The sequence below is a fragment of the Cryptomeria japonica genome, chromosome 3 (assembly GCF_030272615.1).
Source record: "Cryptomeria japonica chromosome 3, Sugi_1.0, whole genome shotgun sequence".
Taxonomy (NCBI): Eukaryota; Viridiplantae; Streptophyta; class Pinopsida; order Cupressales; family Cupressaceae; genus Cryptomeria; species Cryptomeria japonica.
This window is the reverse complement of record NC_081407.1, coordinates 5,774,511-5,780,721: the sequence shown is the minus strand read 5'-3', so window position 1 is coordinate 5,780,721 and position 6,211 is coordinate 5,774,511.

The window sequence follows — 6,211 nt, the reverse complement described above, 5'->3', positions numbered from 1 at the left end:
GTTTGATTGTTAGACTGCTTTACCAGTTTATCTTTAGACTATGTAAGTGTTTTAGTGCAAAGATTTTTGGCATACTAATTCACTCCCCCTCTTAGTATTCATCAATTGGTATCAGAGCCAACCTTTCTATAAGTTTAACCACTTGGAAAGAGATATGGGGGAATACACATTGAGGGAAATTACTCAACAACTCACTAAGTCTGAGCAAGCCTATGATGATCTTATGGTCAAATACAAGGCATCTCAAGAAAAAAGAAGAGAACATGCAGAGAGGCTGATGGAACTATCTGAAAGTAGTTCTAAAGATGAAGCTAACATGGAAGCTATGATTGCTAAAGTGAATAAGCTGAATGATTCAAACTCCAATTTGAGAAAGGAGTTGGAAGGACTGACTATTCGATTTAGCCAAGAGCTTGAGAACCAGAGAAAAGCTGAAGATCTAGTAAAAGATAGAGATCATGAGATCTCCAAGTTGAAACATGAGATTAGTGCACTAACTGCTCGCCTTCATGAGAGCAGAATGGAAAAAGAAGACATGCAAGGAGAACTGAACATTGCCATCTCTGAAAATGCAAGTCTTATGGAGACAAACACTACTATTTCCAAAGAACTCTTTGAATCAAAGGAAATACTAGCTAAGTTTGGCAAAAGTACATTCAGGTTAGAGCAAAAGCTTGAGTCATCTAGACCGGCAAAGAATACCAATGGTCTTGGTTTTTCTGGACATGAGGAAGGAGAATCCTCAAGAACAAATGCTGAAGCATTAAAGAAGAAACTGACACTCAAAGGAAAAGGTAAGCAAAAATTCAAACCTGTTTTCTTTAACTATCTTAAAGAAGGACACACTACCAATGTATGTAGGAGCAAAGCCTACAATAATTTTCCTTATTTTATCAACAATGTACTTAGATCCAATAAGTTCAGTGGTCATTGTTATGCATGCAACAAGTTTGGGCATAGAGCATTTGAATGCAGGTCTGTAATGGATAACACTGGAAGATATCCTCAGAGGACCAAAGGAACTGGTCCTGAATCTTTTATGAACCGAAACCACAACCGGTTTAATGTCTTCAATCATTAGTCAAGAAGTGGTAACCGAATGGAGAGAAAGTTGTATGATCTGTCATGGTCATGGTCACACTACTGCAACATGCAGAAGGAAGAATGGAAACATGTACAATGGACCTTGGAAAGCACCTAGACTTGTTTGCTATCATTGCAACAAACCGAGTCACATTGCAAGATTCTGCAGAAGCAGAAAAAGTATATCTGATGATATACCGGTCACTCAGGAAGGAGAAATAGAGGTTGAAAAAGTTCAAGAAGACATGAAGAAAATATGGAAGAAGAAACCAGTATTATTGGAGGAGGAACCAATTTCTGCACCCAGTGTGGAAATATCAGAAATGGAAAACTAAGCCTCAAAGGCTTAGGGGGAGAAAATGGCAAAATGCTTTCGAACCCCCGGTTAACACCGGTAAAAAACCTTAACCGGTATGCTACACTTGTCGCTTGGTAGAAGACCAAAAACGGTAAAGAGGCAAATTAGGGTTTACGCCCTAATATAGGAGCATTAATGATGGTAGGTGAGAGACATGTATAAATGCAATTTTCAAATCATTTCTCACTATCTATTTTTCGAGCGAAGAAAAGTTTTCAAGTGCAGAGCGAAGAAAAGTTTTCAAGTGCAGAGCGAAGAAAAGGCGATTTTGAGCTTAGATTTTGAGAAATTGGAGAGCTTTGAAAGAGATTCAAATATAGTTTGCAAGCAGTAGTGGAGAACTCAAAGCGGTGATTTGGCATTCGATGGAGAGCGAAGTAAAGCAAAATCAGGAAGCCCTAAATTTGCATTTGAAATGTATTTTTCATGTTCTTGAAATACTCTTCAATGGCTTCTGCATCTCATACCAGTTCAAGCACATCCATTGAGTCAGAAAATTTCATTCATAGGAAGTCCAAGTATAATGCTTTGTCACAAGTTCCAGCTGGAGTCATAGTTGAAGAAGGAATTTCAGACTATATTGATTGCAAGATAGAAGACCTAGGGTCCTTAGCCATTCATACTCAATTAGGTCTATTTTGCGAAAAGGATAAAAGGATCAAACCGGAGTTCAGTATCTTAGAGAAGAAGAAACTCCATAATGCGGTGTATTTTCTGGAAGATTTCGCAGAGGATCACATCAGAATCATCTTGAGTAGAGTCCATGGTAACAAGATGTACCTGGAGAGAATGCATGATATCACGCCTGAGGCAATTCATGCAGTCACCGGTTTCTGCAACATAGGGGAAGTGCTAGCCCTGAGAACGGTAAGCAAAATGGAAATGACCAAGCTCACTAATTCAACAAGTGATTCACGAGGTATGATAGTTAATCCTATCAAAGATGAACTGGTAAAATATGCCTGCATGGTGATAGGCTACAGAACATTCTCAGCCAGCAGGATTAATTCTGTATCTGCTGCAGCGGTAAATGCTGCTTACCAGATGATTATAGAGGATAAATCATTTGACTTATGCACCAGCATGCAAAGGCAACTCCTGTTAAATCTCAAGGCAATCAAAAAGGAAAATTCACTGAGATTTAAATTTGGACAACTATTGGTAGGGTTGTTTTTCCATTTTCAAGGCTACTTTTCGGGTGTAGGATATGTCCAGTGGTCCCCTGACCAACCGGTAACCAAGTAGATAAAGGAAAGTGTGCAAGCCATTGGAACCGGCTACCCTGAGATAATGAACAAATACTTTGATGAGTTCAGAAGAAAGATGAGTCAGAGGATGCGAATCTCAAGTGACATAGTGAAGAAGTATGAAGATGACATCTGTTTCACTATTCAGGTGGACAAATGTCTAATGGAGGCTGTTGAGCCTAGAATGGAGGAAGTGGAGCATATGGGCAATGAGGTCATGTTTGACATGCTGGAAGGGTATGCTTCAACCCTTATTGCCTCGCCTCTTGATCCAAAGGTGAAGCAAACCAGAACCTACTTAGAGAGGATCGTACCGGTTGAAGAACCATCGGTGAAAAAGGGAAAAGAACCGACAACCAAGAAAGCTAAGGCAGTACCTGCGACATCAGCACCAGCTACCACTGAGACTCCAAGAGTGACCAAGGGGTCACCGGCAAAGAAGAAACTGGAGGTAACACCAGCAAAAGTCTTTGAAAGAAAGAGGAAGACTAAGGCAAATGAACTGGACTCTGAAGAAACTGAGTCTGATGAACAACCAAAGAAGGCTAGACAGACCAAGAAGGTGAAGAAGAATGAACTGACAACATCCGCATCGGTAAATATAGATATCTCCTCTTACAAACCTTTGACACATTGTCAAAGAATAGTAAAGAATATTAGGAGAAAGTTACTTCATGATTTAATTGATTATTATGATGATTTCAATAGTGAAGAAAAAGATGAAGTACTGCAGGAAATCATTCTTTATTTATGCAAAAATGACCGGTCACCATCAGAGATTAAATCTCAAACACCAGATTCATTATTTAAAGCATTGGATAACAAATGGCGCATTTCCATTGAAAAGGAACAAGAGATTAGGGAGAAAGTTTTTGCACATTACTTCCCCGAACTCTCAAATTCAAAATTATTTGATGTATTAGATCAAAATAAAGGTCTCTTCTTCACAAGGAGAAGAAGACTATGGTTGTTGGAAGGGAGAGTTGATGATGTAGAAAATCAACACATGGCCCATGCTATCAGCTCACACAAAGCTCGAATGGCCAACCTCCAAGCGGAAAAGGAACCGGTTATTTCCAAACTAGATGAAGTTTTTGATGAGGAAGGAAACCTGGTGGAGGAACCAATCGACACCATAGATGTCGATGCCCTGGATATAGAAGATGTCACTCAGGAAATACCTTCTGAGGGAATTGAACAGGGGCAACAGGCTGATCAGGGTGGTGAACAAGCTGTGGACACATAGCAAACGACAAAAGACAAGGAAGAAGAGAAAAAGAAGAAGGATGAAGATGAGAAACAGAGGAAAAAAATCCTTTCAAGGCAAAGTAGAAACAACTAAATATTGATCCTAAAAATGAAAAGATTCACACTACTATTGTTGTTGTAATAAATCTTAGCTTTGAAAGTTGGATCATTACAAAGGTCAAGGAGCGAAAATTATAGCTAGGCTACAATGGATTAAAGAAGGAACTAGAAGATCATCCAGGTTCTTCTTTAAATATCTTAACTACAAAAATAGAAAAGAGATAATTACTGCAATCATGGATGAGGATGGATTATACCCAGACTCTAATGAAATTATAATGTTGTTCAAAAAAATGTATCAGCAATTTTTCAAGGACGAGGATAATTGGGCTCAACAAATATTAGACGAAGGTGTGAAGGATTGTATCCACTCCAATAATGATCTTGGTTATAGTTTTTTTTTGGATTGTACTCTTTCCTTGGATGAAATTGAACATGCTCTATTTTCTATGAAGTCTAGTAAAAGCCTAGGTTTTGTTTGGCTTCTTGTTAAATTCTATCAAACCATGTGGAATCATATCAAAGATGATTTTTATATTGTCTACTTAGAAGCTCTTCAAGAAGGTACTTCAGGTCCAAGTATCAACAAAGGCTTAATCAAACTCATTCCTAAGGGGAAAAAAGAAATTGCTATTAATATTTGGCATTCAAGTACTCTTTTAAATAACTCCTATAAAAATTTTGCTAAGGCATTAGCTGTTAGAATTAAATTGTCCAAGGTATTGTAAGAACTAAATAAAGAAGGTTAATCAAAGGCAAATATATTATTGACAAGTTAATGCTAGCCTAGGCAACTATTGAATGGGCTCAACAATTAGGCCAGAATGTTTTGTTGGTTAAGCTTGACTTTGATATATCTTATGATAGAATTTGCTAGAGTTTCATTCTTAAAAAGTTCATTGGTTAGGCTTTGGACCAAAATTATAAAATCATGTTCAAATGCTATTTAGGGATGTTTGTTTACAGATTTGTCATCTAACTATATATTCTTACACCCACACAAATGACAAATGAAAAAATCATTTGAATTAGATAATAATATTTATACTGACTCTCTGCTTATTTTACAAGGCACAACTACCTTCAAATGATATACAATGAATAGAATCCATGTGTGTTTTTAACCAAAAAATAAATAAAAGGTGTAGCTTTCAACCATAAATCTTTAAAAGGCAATAATTAAAAGGGTAAGTGCACAAAGATGGTGGTCAGAAAAGTGGACACACCAAAAAAAACACATAAAAAATACCAAAACGCGTACAGGGTATTTCAAATTTAAGTATAAGTGACATTTCTCTTTGTCTTTTATCTTTCTTATACTTTAAGTTATATTTTATGTATATACTGTCAGGATGTTTGAGAGTGGTTCCAGATCTCTAAGAGTTATAATGCAGATTCTAGTTTTTTGAGTATTCTTATAAATTTCAGACTTAGTCAAATTTCAGTAATCAACATGCTCATATCAGCATTATGTCTCTCATCTCTTCCCTACATTCCCCCTCTCTCTTCCTTAACCCCTACCTTTTTATCTCTTAGGCATCTCCCTCTCTACTTTCTTCCCTCTCTCGGGTATCTCTTTGTCTCTTTCTCATCTCCCTCACCCTTTTTCTCTCTTTCATAAATCCCTCTCTTTCTCTCCCTCTCTCAAATACCTCTATCAAGTTTCTCTCCCTCTCTCAAATATCTCTATCAAATATCTCTCCTCTTCTATCAACTCTCTCTCTCTCTCTCTCTCTCTCTCTCTCTCTCTCTCTCTCTCTCTCTCTCTCTCTCACACACACACACACACACACATTCTTTCTCTCTTAAGTCTCTCTCCCTATTTGCCTCTCTATCTCTCCATCTCACTCTCCTCCTCTGTCAAGTGTATCTCTTTCCCACTCTCTCCTTACCTCCCCACCTCCCTTTCTATTTTTCACTTAAGTCTCTCTCTCTCTCTCTCTCTCTCTCTCTCTCTCTCTCTCCCCCATTCTTTATCTCTGAAGTCTCTCCCTCTCATCCTCATTCTCTCTATCTCACTCTCTCCTTCTCTCAGGTGTCTCTCTCTCATTCTCTCCCTCTCCCCTCTCTCTCCCTCTCTCCCTTTCTCATTACCTCTCTTTCTCACTCTCTCCCTCTCTCCCTCTCTTCACACCTCTCTCTCTCTAGTCTCTTGTAATATCCTTCCACTCCTTCCTCCCTCTCACTCGGACTCTCTCTATCTCTCACCCTCTCT